The 15,176-nt window shown below is 40.7% G+C and overlaps 1 protein-coding gene across 8 annotated transcripts in view; it reads left to right on the forward strand.

Moving 5' to 3' along the window:
• The window catches only part of MID1 (midline 1), a 251,404-nt gene that overhangs the window by 96,585 nt on the left and 139,643 nt on the right, over positions 1 to 15,176 (forward strand). The window contains exon 1 of one of the 8 annotated variants that reach the window (XM_080593004.1): positions 30 to 5,112. The exons of the other annotated variants lie outside the window; for them this stretch is intronic. The gene's annotated coding sequence lies outside the window, so the exon portion shown is untranslated. Of the gene's footprint in view, positions 1 to 29; positions 5,113 to 15,176 lie in introns of those variants that run through there. 8 annotated transcript variants of the gene reach the window in all.

Consider the following 15,176-nt stretch of genomic DNA (forward strand, 5'->3'; position numbering starts at 1 on the left):
GCATGCTGCCTTTTCGGTTTGGTAGTACTGGTACAAGCTTCTGCTGAGATTTCTCTCTCTCTCTTTTTTTTTTTTTTTTTTTTTCTTTTCCTCCTTAGCCTTGTGAAAAGCAAGTTTCAGGGAAAGAGAAAAAATTAAGCGATTTAAAGGTTTTTGTCTTTCAGTTCAGTCTTCCAAGTAGTAAGTGATGCTGTGCAGGTCGTTGTGTGCCTGAGTTTTGTGGGGGGTACGAAAGCCGTCTAGGAGATGTGTAAATCGATTCCTGTTTGCGGGGGTTTAAATGCATTGTGTAGACTGTCTTGCAGCCGTGTTTGTGACATGTAAAAGGAAAGAACTTGCTGTGTTATAAGGCTAAATATGCCAATAATGTAGCCCAGGGATAATTTTTTAAACAGCTCCGCATGAGTTCCTTGCCTGCCAGTGCTTTAATCTTCTGATTGTTTTAAAATGTAGTAGTTTCAAGCTGTCTTACCACTTCACAAAAGTACTTTAAGATGGGTTTTCTAGAGATCTTTTTCCAAGATTATTCAAATGAGATTTTTTTTTTTAAGAATTCTATTCACCTGAAGGGACAAAAGGAGCTTTTATACTCATTCTCCCAGTTAAAAGGCACAGTGGCAAAATGTTTTTGATTCTCACTGTTCATAGTTTCGCAACAACAATGTGCAGTTAGAAGAGCCTTGTGGGAGCGAGGGAAACTGGCTGGGCTGTATCTTAAGACTGAATCAGAGATCTGTCCCAGTTTAAAAAGCCCTGCCAGTCCACTTCCGAATGGAATAACACTTAATATGTTATTTTCTAGGTAGGCAGTGGGTAGATATGAGGAAATGAGAGATGTTTTCTAGGTTCTCTCTTCTGTGTGGGTGTTATTCATTCAACTCCCAGTGGGACTTTTATAGTACATGTCCAGGGAGTGCATGTGTGAGGATTTTGCACCTGTAGGGCAAATGGAGCATTTGTTTTTCACTCACTTTCTGAAATCATGGTGGAAAATCTCAGCTTCCTCACACCATTTTTCTCAATGTTAAGGGAGGTGGAGAAGGGAGAAGAAAGAGAGAATACAGGTAAAGGAAGAGGACTGATATTTCTTTCTCCCACAAGCAGAAAAAAAAAGAAAATATATATATATATATTTCATAGCTTTTAAGAGAGAAATTTTTGTCCTTGTGAAGCAAAATGAAGAGCATTTTGTATATTGCATAGTTAAAGTTGGTCAGTTGGATGCACACAGTTATCAGAAATCATTATCACCACAAGAGGGTACTTTGGCACAGGGGGTTGCCAATGGAGAATATAGAAAGAAGCAGAAATGTTACAGGATGGTAATAAAAAAGTAAAATGCTCTGGGAAACACACACTTCGCTCATCTGAAATATTTCTACCTGAAGCATATGGTTTTATGCGTAACAAAGCTTCATAGCTGGTGTGCTAAAACAGAGTGGAGAAGGTGAAGATTGTCAGTGTGCATGGGTACCCTCCCTCCCCCTCTGAAAGAAGAGGCATGAGAAGGAGGAGGGGAGTGAGGCATTCCCGCCTAAGAAGAGGTGCAGGCACAGACACAGAGGAGCTTACTCGTGCATGGCCCAGCACGTCCTGCGGGTGCCTGCCTCCTTTCATTCCCCCTCTGGAGCGATGCACAGGGTGAGCGCGCTCCCCGCCTGCACGGCATCCCGCCCAGCTACTCCTCCTGGGGAGGTGTGGGGAGAGCCAGCTGAAGAGCTGCCAGAGCTTGTTTAAACACCTGCCCGTGAGCACAGTTTCTCACCCCGAGCCAAGTGAACAATTTAGAAGTATTTCTCCAGGTCTGGTTGGTTTTGTGCACAAATATTTTCAGTTTGGCAGGGGAAGGCTGTGTGTGCTGCTAGCGCTGGAGGGGTGAAAACCACGGAGCTGATGGCAGCCAAGGGTGTGCAGAGGCTAGGCACACTGGCCCCAGCAGCAGATTTCATGTTTCAGCGGGAACTAAAGGCTGTAACAAGCTATGAACTAATCACGAAAGATGGTTATGAAAAACCATTACAGCAGACACTTAGGAGCAGGAAATGTCACATGCATCTGGAGCCTTTGCCCCTTCCTTTAGTTTGTCATTTTTATGGGAAATAGGAACATGACTTTCTTGTTGGCCCATTTACTGCCCTCCTATTCAGAGCAGCAGAGAGATGTTTTTACCTACTTTTCCTGCTTGCCCAGAAATCCTTCCTCTCCACAGTGTCCTCCCTACCTGTCCTGTTGTCTTTCCTGCTCTTCCCGGGTGCTCTCTTCCCCATCCTTATGCCAGGTATTATAAGGCAATGAGGGGCAGGGTTGACTCCTTCCTCTTACCAAGCTCTGGGAGCCACTGTTCCCACCTGGAGATATTCTTGGTGGTAGCTATAGCTTAACTTGAGGCTGCAAAGTTGGCCATCAGGCAGGTAAGTAGTGTGTTGCTAGCACTGGAATGAAACTGCATTGTGCTGATGACTGAACCAGCCCAAAGGCAGTCCACAGGTAGTGAACAATAGCACTTCCAAGACAAAAACACTCATTTCCCAAAAGAATTGCAAGGATTACTGTAGAAATGTAATAAGCAGACTGTTGAACTGATAAGATTCAACCTACTTGACCACTACACCAGGACAATGGTCTCTAGCTAGTAACAAGGGTTAGTGTAGGATGTTGTGTTGATGTTTATAAATGAGACAGGCATAAAGAAGCAGACATTTTTTGCTAGTAATTAAAAACCTCAGCAAGAGCTGTCTCCTTGCTGTCAGTTATAAATAATGACCTTGTGTAGAAATTTCAGTAACCAAAATGGGAAAATTTCCATCCTCTTGCTCTGCATGTGACATCTATGAAAGTATACTGGTTACTGCATACTTGTAAAAGTTTAAGTATCCACAGGAAAATACACCCATTTTTTTTTGTTCTAGGGTGCTGAAAAACTAATAATAGGAAGCAGAAGTGCATTTTTTAAAGGTATTTAACATGGTTGCAAGAGAAAAAGAAAAAAAAAAAAACCAACAAACTCGACCAGTAAGAATTACACTTAATGTACGTCAAGCGTAACATATTTTCTACTTTGCAGACTACTCTGTTCAGTTAGTTACTTAAAAAGACATGCCTAAGCAAGGCAACTTGCAAGTGACGGAAACTCCTGAAAAGACACTCAGCCTTCATGTGCTAGAGCAGCAGTTTCATGTGGCTGGAGGCCGTCGCGTGGCTGGATTCCCTGAGTTTGCTGTAGAACTGGAGAGGGCACTGTGGGCTCTGTTTTAAGTTCCCTAAGCCTAGTTCATAGAAAGTCAAATGTTTGAAGAATTTTAATACTTCATTTTCACTCACTTTCACCCACAACAAATCCCTGAAGTGCTGTTCATGGGAGTGTCAAGACAACAAATGCAGCTCCTTACTTTGGCCTCTTCCTATTGAAGTCCCATTGACTTTCATCAAGGCAGAGTTAAGCCCTTCGTCACACAAAGAGGTCCAACAAAATGACTGTTAACTGACAGGCCACCTAAAAATGAAAAACTGTGTTTCTAAGGCACATAAGGCCATTACAATTATTTATCACGACTGCAGACGTACAGCTTTTAGTGTGTATACAATTCACCAAGTGAATAAATGCTGCATACGATTTCAGTGAATAACACATGCAAAATTCAAAATCATCCCCTTTCCTTACAGATGTTTAACTGCCTAGCATGTGTTTCTTATTTCCTATTTTCTTTTGCATAACGTTTAGAATTCTTAATGTATTCCTCAGTGGAAAAGCTGTTTTCTTATCCTGGGGTGCTGTAGTCCTTAGTCTTGCTTTAGGAAATTCTCTTTAAAGTTCCTCCTAGGATGTTTCGTTGTTTTTTTTGGTCTGTAAGGGAAGCATGAACATCTCAGAGAATGCTGTTTTTTTGTGTACCATGCAGAATAAAGAAAACAAGTGTACAGAGTCCACAGGCTGGGAGTGTATCAGTTAATTAGTGGCTGGACATTGCTCTGTAGGAAGCCTGGCGAGGTTTTTGTGCATGTGTGTATGTGTGTTGTCTGCCTCCTTTGATCACTTGTGTGGTAAATAGACATGCAGTGTAGCTATGGCAACATGTGCTGTAGGTTGGTGGGAACAGAGGGGACGGGATCACCGGACAAAGGGCAGTTTGTTAGAGTGGTTGGTTCTGATTAGAAAAAGGTGGCACCAATCAGGGCATTTAAAAACATCAGTTTTGCAAAACACAAATGTATGTTATCAGTTTCAAAGTAGTGTTTGTTTCTGTAGTGCTGAAGGAGCAGATCATATGGAAGATTGAGGAAGGAGGAGGAGGGATAATAAAAAGCAGAAGCAAAACCCTGTAACACTTTTGAATGTAAAAACGTTCATGCTGGATGTGCTTTTTCTGGTTTTGCTGCACAGTGGATGCATTTTGCAAGAAGGCATTTGTATGAACCAAATTACCACAGATACTGGTGTTTTAAAAATAAGGTTTTAATGATGTAATGATGGTAGCCTGGGGTTTTATATTACATCTGGTCCATTACCTTTCTCCAACACCTAAAAATGTGATATACAGTTTGAGATCAAAAGATACTGTACCTATTTCAGCGGCCCACCTGTAGAGGTCAGACTTGAGTTCTCAAAATCTTCATATGATAGAATTTCAACCTAACGCTAAGGCTATAAAAATACAAAACTGGGCACAGTCACTTTCTTCGTTAACTTCATGTGGAATACTCTTAAAATAAGGTTAGTTTATCAGCATCGGGTTATTAAGTAACACTGCATTCTGCATCAATGGCAGCAGAAAATACATCAAAATTGAGCCTTCTCTCCCAGCTTGGAGAGAACCCAGCCGAAAGCTTTTATTAGTTCCTGAATTATTTAGATGTGTATCTCCGTCTCTCTGATCCCCACCAGGCCTCCTACCTTTGATGAGATCTGTCTCCGGCTCTCTCCCTCCCGCCTGCCCGGCACTCAGATGTGCTGGCTGACGCCTTCCCACTGCTGCCCGGTCCCAGGGCTTCGCTGCTGGGGAGGGACGGGGAGGCAGGCAGGCAGGCAGCGACACAGAGTGCTCCAGCAGTTTTGGAGCTCTGCAAAAAAAAAGTTGCCAGAGCTCAGAGTCCCTCCGCAGAGTAGGAGAAGAGGTAAGGGGTCTGCTGCAGCCTGGGGTTGAGGAAAACGAGCTGCTGGGGACGAGGAGATCATGGTGGTAAATGCTCAGGGGATAGATATGCTGAAGCTCAGTAAATGGAAAGATGGAGAAACAATTTGGTTTGGCTGAGGGTGAAGACCGAGCTAGGAGAAAGGAGCAGACCTGTATTTGCATACAACTCTGTGAATAGCTTTTTGAATGCGCACTGGGTTTTGTTTGAACTGAATTTCAGACTTGCAAGGGTACTCTGTTCTTTAGCCTCTTCTTGGGTTTGAGGTCTTTTATTACATCTTGGAGCTTGTAATGCTTTAGCAAGCTGTAAGGAATTACTGTATATCCCTGAGATCCCTGGCTTATGGTATAGAATCCACTCTGTCTGAAAGCTGGAAAAGGCACTGCAGGGTAGGAAGCTGATTTTGATCTCTTTCCTAAACAATGAAAATAGCTCTTAATTCTTTAAAATTCTTTCCTATTTGCTGTCATGTCTTGGTTGTTTATCATTATAATTTATATCTTCCCAGGGGGATATGGGAAGACTAAAAAACTGGCAAATAGGCTATGTTTGTTTGGCCCTGAAGTAGAGTAAAACTTTTCTGGTTACATAAGTGTTGAGATAGCTGGGTGTAAGAACAATTTTGAGACAGTAAAACAAATAATAGAGAGTTCAAGCTTTTATTCCTGGCTTAGTGGGACAGTAATGAGGAGATCCACACGGCTGATAGGATTTTTCATTGCAGCATGATAGACTGTAATGAAAACATTTAGAGAGGGGTATTTCATGGCCTCAGAAAGGAGCAGGTGAGATGCTATGACAATTGTACTGTGTTTTGAGGTGGGGAGGCCAACATCTTTCACATGCCTCTGGCGATGCTGGTGGCTGTCGTGTTTCACCCTGGTTGCCCTGCACTGCTTGGGCTGCAGGCTGGTGGCATTGCCTGCCCACCTCACTTGGATGCCTGCTTCATCACGGTGTGGAACAAAAATTGGGAAAAACAAAGTTCTCTGTTATGTCACGGAGTTTTTCAGGGTACTAGAGACTTTCTTGGTCCATTTAAATGGAGGATTGCCCCCACAGGGGCAGCAGTCTTCTGTGGGATATGCAGGCTGAAATCCCAGTCCTGCACCTGCTCTACATCCCAAGCAGGTGCTCATGACTAATGGCATTAACTTGCCCCTTTTGGTCTCCAGCTATTTAATTATTGAGAAGCCACAGCAGGAGCACTAAGACCACCCCCCCCACCCCTCACCAGAGCAGTAGTTTGGGCTCATTTTTGATACCAGATAACCAATGCACTACTTTTAGTCAAGAGGAGCAAGAGTTTGCTCAGATGAGACCCCCCAGCCACCTCTGGGTTTTCCCCTTTTATTTTTTTCTTATAAGCTATTATGAGCTTTAGCTGAGCCCTGGTGTTTTCTTCTAAAAAACTCTGAGAAATCAAAACAAAATTATTATTTTTTTTTTCCTCTCCAGTAGTTGTCCCATATGGAAACATGAATCCTCCTTTTTTTTTTTTGGTTTTGATTTATATTTTTCTTCCTGAGAGGTAATTAGAGGCATTAAAAAGAAAAAAAGGAACAAGAAGTGAAAAAAAAAATACCCAACTGCATGTCTACATATTTATAATTGGAGTTTCCAGATCCAGACACTTTATCATAAGAATGGCCAGTATTCCAATTTTATGGTATTCTTCATCACCAAGCAGTCTTTGAAAGTGTTGTTTTATCACTGGAACATATTGTTTTTTGTTGTTGTTTATTATTTTTTTTTCGCCAAGATTATGCCCTTACTACTAAATTCATATATTCTGCAGGGAGAGTTAAACCCCATTGTCATCTTTTGCTTTCTGGACCACCAAGTTCTGCCTAATTCCTGCCTCTGCTTCTTTACTCCTTCCTAGTGAGCTCCAGCTCCTTGGGAAGTCGGGTCCTCAAGCACTCAGCCTTTCGTTCTCCAGTCCCACCTTAGCTCTGGAGGCAGCCACACAGACACTTCTCCTGTTTCAGTTTTTTCTGGAAGTCATGAGAGGCTGTAGCCAGACCCCTACACAACTCTGTTTATAGTCTCACTGCAAAACACGTGTGCTGTAAATCTAATGTGTAGAGGAACAATAAGAGTACAGGAAGGGAAGGCTGTCCTGGACAAGCAAAAGGGCTGTCCCTCTCAGGGCACTGCACGTGGACAAATGCTAGAGTAAGGACATGTGATAGCCAAGCACACATGATACTCACTCTTTTTCTGGGATCTGCCTGGTGTGAAGTGGTATCAAAATTGGTGTGCATTTTGCTAGTTGATGGACATTATCTATGCAGACAGACATTGTGTTAGACAAACAATATGCAACTTACAGTGCTTAGATTTTGACCTGTATGCAAAGCTACACTATTCCACCAACCTTGGTAGCACCTACTGAAACAAGTGACTCTGAAGAGTTAATGACTTCATTTCTAGCTGGATAACCTCAAAAGTATAGATTAGGCAGAGACTTCAAACTGGGAGCTAAGTAGTTCAAAAGTGCACTATATTGTTTTGGTCTAATTAACACAACATGGTGATAAGACATTAAAGCAGAGTGACAAGACTATACATTGATAACAGAGGACATTAATGCCTGCAGACACAGTCTACATTGTAAAAATCTGAAAAAAGGGGCTTATTATGTTAGATAGGTCAATGTGATTTGACCTAGTTTTGCTTTGCTGCTTGGAAATTATGTCAGGATTAGTTATGTCATCTCCTTGGAGGAACAATTTAACATCCTCATTGCATTGCAGTGTTGTCCTAATATTTTATATATATATTTACCTACTCTCTAAAAAGATCCTTCAGGCTAATTCTAGAGATCTGGGAAAAAATGGTACAAAACACAACCTCCTGAAACTGGATTCTCTTTTATATATTTCCTCTCTGCAATAAAAAGGAGTGATTTTAGCCACTACGAATATCTACAAATTCTGAAATTTATCTTGTCCCTCTCGCCTGTAAAGCTTATTAAGTTTCTGAAAAAAAGAATGACTATATTAACTCATATAGCCATGTACACCTTTCTCATGAAGGCTTTTCATGACTAGAAAATAGTATTATTAACTTACCTGGATGCTTATGTAAAATAGAGTGGATTAAGATAGTCATGCCACACAGTTTCCCTCTGAAATTTAAGGTCTCATATGAAGTCATCTGTACTTCTTTTGGAAAAACTGAGTTTTTCTTTTACTCCTGAAAAAATCACAAGGACTTCCCTTCATATTTACGTTTACACTAATTTTTTTTTTTTCTCTTGCCATCTGGACTTGTAAGGCAAGACTTTATATTTGCCAGGGCTCAACTAGTGGTATGTCAGGGATCAACTAAAGGATTAAATGCTACTGTTCTTTGCTCTAGTGGAAAAATAATATGTTGCTGCTACAGCCAATTACATTATACTGGTTAGTGCTAGAAAGACAGGTCTTATCCTCAGCTTTACCTATCCACTTACAGCTATGTCCCTTGCTGATGTGTTACCACTGAAAGTTATTACAAGGTTACTGCTTTTGCTTCTTAGACTTGCTTGATCTAAAGTGGCCAACTCTGAAGCTTGATTTTGCTTCTGCTGAAGTCAGGATTGCAGAGGTGGAGTGGATTCCCCCTTCAAAATACTGTGTTATTGTAGTTATTCAAGAGGTATGTGTGTGAGTCAATTGTGACCCTTGTGACAAACTGAGCAGATCAGGTGACACTGTGAGAGCAAGCTGAGACTTTCTTTCCTGTTTTTTTTTAATGATTTTTACTTTGATGTGTCTTTTCCTGAATTGTAAGAAATCTGTACTTAAGTTTCAGCATGAGCTTGTTCCTTGCAGTGTTGAAATATTTTAATGAGGTAAGAGCTGTACAGTTTCCTTACCATCTTTTCACAAAGGCATCAAATCTTCAAAAGGTCCCGCTTACTCAAATTTTTCAGTTCAAGTAAAATTTTAAATTGTAATAGCTATCTCTGAAGTCTTTAAGTATACTTCAGATGCAAATGCTCTTGCGTCCCTTGTTAACCAGCTTAATTGGAACAAAATCCCAATAAGAGTGAGTGTTCAGAGGTGCCTCTTCTTTGCTATGGCATTTGCTCTTGATCCCTAATTAAGCCTTGTTACTGAAGGTTAAAAAATCCTCCCATAATATAACTCTCCTTGAATGTCTTGACTGCAAAAGAAAGTGTCATGGGAGAAGTATGCTTATCCCTCCCATCCTTCTTCTCCTTTTAAAGAGAAATAAAGTGTAAACTGCTTATGAAAGATTAGCAAGGACTGGAAATAAATATCACATATCCCCAGAGTAGAGTAATGAATGTTGTGTATGTGTGTTTGTACACTGATCATCTAGGGCTGTGGTGGTTTATAAGCAAATGAGAAAACCCATCTGCTACCCCTTCAAGTTTACAGTCTGAGGGAAATGAAGAATGTAATAAAATACAGCACTGCTGTAGCTTCTGTAGCAAGATTGGGAAAAGCCAATCCCATTTCAAAAGAAAATACCTAGTGTTTTTAATATATGAAACCCAGTGTGAAGAGATCTGCTTGAGGGAAAAGACGATTGTGACAAAGAGGGTAGTGACAACATTATTCATATGGCTAGCAAGACTGCACAGATAGAGATTTGCAAAAAAGACAAGATTAGACCCTGGAGTTTAGCTGGTCCCACTTTCTCTTCAACATAGATCGTTACAGCAATTTATTCAAATAATCTTGAGTATTTCTAACACAGCAGATTGCACCACTTATCTGGGGAGCCTTTTTCAACATTCAACTGATATCATGGGAAAGAATTTTTTTTTCTGATATCCAGAGAGAAGTTCCTCTGAAGCAGCTCATGCCCACTGCCTCTTGTCCTGTCAGCAGGCATCCTTGAGAAGAGAATGTCTCCATCTGCTCTTTAACTAACTTTTTAGATGCTCGAGAAGTATGATCAGATCTCCTCTGAGCTTTCTCTACTCCAGGCTGAGCAAATCCAGTCCCTCCAACCTTTCTTCTTATGTCAAGTTCTCAAGCTGGTGGCCCTCCACTGGACCCTTTCCAACTGCTTCAGCTGTGGGAACCAAAACTGGGCACAGCATTTCAGGTGTGTCTGAGATGAGTCTAGTGGAATGAAATAGCCCTTGGTTTACTGACTGTATTTTTGCTGATGCAGCCTGGGACACTGCTGGCTACCTTTCCTGCCAGGGCTCACTGCTGGTTTGTGTTCAACTTGCTGCCTGCCACCATCCCTGGGTCCTGCAGCAGAGCTGCTCTTCAGTCCACAGCCTGTCCTGCTGCTTGGGATTACTTCTCTCCAGGCACAGGATATTATATTTATCTTTGTTAAAGTTTATGCGAAGGCTGTGTTAAGAAATTTAGTTTACAGCCTCCAAGAAAGGCTTCCCGGCTGAGATAACAAAACCAAACCAAAACAAAAACACACTTTCCCTCTTTAGCTTGATGTTATTGCATAATTACCCACAAAATGCTTTAGTTATTTCTCAAGCATCATATATCTTTGTGGACTAGAAATTATGGGGTATTAGGTCATGGATCTTGTTCATTTCCATGAATTTTTCTATTGTCTGTTTCTATGAATTTATACCTGTAAATATCATAGAGGAGTTCACTTTAGAAAGACAGATTGTGTCTTTGTGGTCTAGAAAATCTGGAAACTGTTACCAGAGAAAGCAGGTTTCTAATGAAGTGCACTTTATTTCCCCTTTTATCTTGAGTTGATGAGGTAGGTATGCACCAAGAATGATGAATAATTGATGGTGTTGATTTTTTCCTTAAGTTTCTCTTGTGTTTTCAGACTAATTCCAGTAATTTGTTGTACTAGTTCAGTGTTTTTCACCTCTTTGGATCAAACCTCACTGTCCCCCTCCCTGTCCCTGCTTTAGAATTTCTATTACTGTTCCTCACTTCCCTGTCATGAGATTTTCGGACTCTGTCTTTAAATTCCTGTGCCTTCCCTAGGTATCTGGACAACACTAGAGTTCACAGGAACAGTAGGGTAAAACCAGAGGGCAGAGAGGTATCTTGAAGAAAGAGGCAAAATGCAACCTCCATCCCCCTCCTTTTCAAATGTGCTCTTAACCTCATCTGGAAAGTATGCTTTGCTAACCTGTGACTCCTATCTTGGTGAGAGTGCAGCTGGCAATTTGAGCACGATAAACAAGAAGAAAACATTTTTTATCTTCTCTTCCCTTACGTAGAATCATAAAATGCTTTGGGTTGAAAGGGTCTTTTAAAGTTCAGCTAGTTCCACCCTCCCCTGCCATGGGCAGGCACACCTCCCACTAAACCAGGTTGCCCAAAGCCCCATCCAACTTGTTCTTGAACACTCCCAGGGATGGGGCATCCGTAGGTTCTCTGGGCAACCTATTCCTGTTTCTCACCAACCTCATAGTACAGAATTTCTTCATTATTTCTAGTATAAATCTGCCTTCTTTTAGTTTAAAATGGTGACCCCTTGTCCTGTCACTACAGGCCCTGGTAAAAAGGCCTTGCTCCATCTTTCTTATAAGACCCCTTCAAGTATTGAGAGGCTGCAACAAGGTCTTCCTGGAGCCTTCTCCCTGCTAAACACAAACTTTCTCAGCCTGTATTTATAGGAGAGGTGCTCCAGCCCTCTGTTCGTCTTCATGGCCCTTCTCTGGATCAGCGCTAACAGGTCTTGTGCTCAGGGCCCTGGATCTGTGTGCAGTACTCCAGGTGGGGTCTCGTGAGAGCAGAGTAGAGGGGGAGAATCACCTCCCTTAGCCTGCTGGCAGTGCTTCTTTCTATCGTTGAACTGAAACTGGAAATATTCATTGAAAATCCTAAGCTTGAAAATATTGTGAAGCTTTCTGAACATTTTTGGATGATGTTTTTGCCATTAGTTGATACTATTCCAGAGGATGACTAAATGGGTTTTGCCTTTTCAAGGTACTTGAGAGGAGAAAGAGGAAGAGAAAGAGAAAGGCAGGGGCAGCTCTGGCTGTTTGTGCTATGCCTATTTAACAGCAGAAGCAGTTTTCTATTTTTCTTGACAGCAGTGTATTTTAAAATGCCAGGGTACATTCCTGAGACTAGACTAGGTTATTCAGAAAATAAAGTGCAAAAGAAATGGACAGAGAGAGGCCCAGAGGGAAAACAACTATGTGGGAGAGGAGACCAAGAAGAGCCTGGAGAAAGAGGAAAGATCACCATATTTTCTTCTTGAAATTGCATTAGGAAAGCTGAGGAAGAAACATTTATATAGAAGTTGAGAATGGAGTTTGTTTGAAAGCCTTGAGAATTAATATGAAAACAGGACTTTCAGTGTTACAGAATCAGAAGTTGCCTTGGCAAGCAGAGAGGCAAGAAAGAGGAATAGCTCACAAACTTCTAGGCAAAGAGAAGCAAGGAAGCAGCCAGAACGTTAAGGGAGATAAAGAAGACTTCTGAAGGCATACAAAAGGAAATAAACACAACAGCAACTGTAGTTTCCCATTCTTTCTCCATTAGACTGCCTGGCCTGTCTCTTCTTGGAAGGACTATTTCTGATGATAACTGTCCTTTGCAGGCCCCATGTTTTACACTGAAGTTGTAATGGGATGATCAAAGATGCTTTGTCCTATAAATCCTCCGAATGTCCATCTCCCTAGCAAGCTATTCTTTCAAATGGGTGTTAAAAATATGACAATATTCTAGAGTGTTGAATTTTTGACATCTCTAAAACCATCCAAAGTATAAGGCTTAGTTTTCTGGTCAAATACAAACAAACAAACAAACAAACAAAAAAAAAAAACAAAAAAAAATTTGGCTTTTTTAATCCTGAGATCATTAGGTAGTGTGTGTAAATAAATCTTTTACTACCAAGTGCTGAAAACTTGCACTTGAGGTCTGGAGTTATAAATCATCAGTTAAGAACTCAAATGTACCAATAACTACATGCCTCTTCATTTTTGAAGTCTGTGATACAGAATTATGGGGCAGCATCAATGTAAGAAATTCTGGGAAATTGTTTATTATAAGGCTCTTTTAAAAAAAAGGCTTCGTTCCTCTGATAAGACCCTTACTTCTGCTGACCCTGTGATGATTCCACTGTGTGAACAAAGACTTACCCTACAGAAGTGACAATCTGGCTTTTAGTAGGCAGAAAAACAAAATCATGATGCTTTATTTTGTAAGTATATGGAAATGCTTACTCTGCAAACCCAAACTTTTCCCGCAGAATTTCATGACTGCAGTTATACAGGAGATGTTAGTTTTTATGATAAAGGCATTTGATGTTTTTATATATTATCTCAATAAAAATTATTATGGAAGATCTTACACCAGTTAGAAATTTGTTATGGGAAGATATTATAAAATGCTGTACTTAAGCCAGATGTAAGTACAGATTTTAGAGTTGAAAGATGACTGACTTAATTCTTTTTCCCTGCTATGGACTGTTTCATTTGAAAATGCTGAGCAGAGACTTATACATCAGAGATTTAAAGAATATATGTTAATGCAGATATATACTGTGCACAATTAGCATGGCATATGCACTGTAGCAAATCAAGCAAGTTAGCAGAGCTTGGAGATTTAGTCATATTTACAATATAAGTTTGTATATTCTGTTCTCTTTCTTGTGTAGGGTGAAAGGCTTATGAATGTCTTCAGGTGATAATGGACAAATTAGTTAACTAATAGGGGTGTTTTTTATCCAAATCTGAAGGTCAAGAATATTTGCCTTGTGTGCAGGAAAGAATGATGCTCAGAACAATTAACACCCAGAGGAAATTTTTCAGGGTTTATTTTGGTTGGTCTATAATTGATAGCTCCCTTGGCTAATGGAATACCCAGCTCCATGTCAGTCACCATTTGCAGAGCTTAGCTCTGAATAGCAGTTATTGGTCACATATGTTGGCCTGTCAACTCTTGTTTCAGAAACAGGACATAAAATGGCATATGGATAAACTGTAGCAATTTGTTTCTATTTTGTTGTTGTTGAAAGAGTCAGATTTAGAAGAAAAAAAAAAGAAATGTAGGAAGGCTTTTGGTGCAATTTGTTATACAAAGTAGGAGGCTCTCTATGCTACACTACTTCATTTCTCAGTTAGAAGTTTGAGAAAGAGAAAGAGGTTAAGAAAAACTAGGAATAACTACCAACTTCCATGGCTGTTGCAACTTATACCCAAGGGTGACAGGATTGTATAAGAAGCCTTAAATGTCATTAAAGATTACATATGGATAAAAAGGATGACCTAACATCATACCTTTGGTTACTGATGAAAATACATTCTGTTGGCTAGACTTTTTTCTGTAGAGAGTTGGAGGACAGGATGCTTGGTATGTCAATAGCGTCAGAAGACTGCTAGCCAAGGTATGGTCCAGGGCAGCTATGACTTTATGGTGTACTGCTGCTAAGAGATTCCAAGTACAACAATCCCTTTTTTGACCACTCTACACTATCTTGCTGAAATGAACAGCTAATCATGAAGAAGACATGGACAATGACATGCTGGAGGCCTTTGGGAAAAAAAAATATTGTTTCTTGGTTTTATCTGGAAAATTTGGATTATAATACTGACTTTGAAGATATTTTCATAGAATCATTAAGGTTGGAAAAGACTTCCAAGATCATCTAGTCCAGCCGTCCCCCTACCACTGATATTACCTACTAAACCATGTCCCTAAACGCCACGTCCAACCTTTTCTTAAACACCCCCAGGGATGGTGACTCCACCACCTCCCTGGGCAGCCTGTTCCAATGTCTAACCACTCTTCCTGAGAAGAAATTTCTCCTAATTTCCAACCTGAACCTCCCCTGGCACAACTTGAGTCCATTCCCTCTTGTCCTATCAGTAGTTATCTATGAGAAGAGACTGACTCCCACCTCAGCACAACTTCCTTTCAGGTAGCTGTAGAGAGCAATAAGGTCTCCCACGAGCCTCCTCTTCTCCAGAATGAACAACCCCAGTTCCCTCATCCACTCCTCATAAGGCCTATGTTCCAGACCCTTCATCAGCTTTGTATGCCTTCTCTGGACATGGAATGTTTTGTCCATGTCTTCATGTCTTGAAATTTGCTTTCACAAAAAGCAGTAAGAATTGATATTATTTA

Source organism: Anser brachyrhynchus (assembly GCF_964034855.1).
Source record: "Anser brachyrhynchus genome assembly, chromosome: 1".
NCBI classification, from domain to species: Eukaryota; Metazoa; Chordata; class Aves; order Anseriformes; family Anatidae; genus Anser; species Anser brachyrhynchus.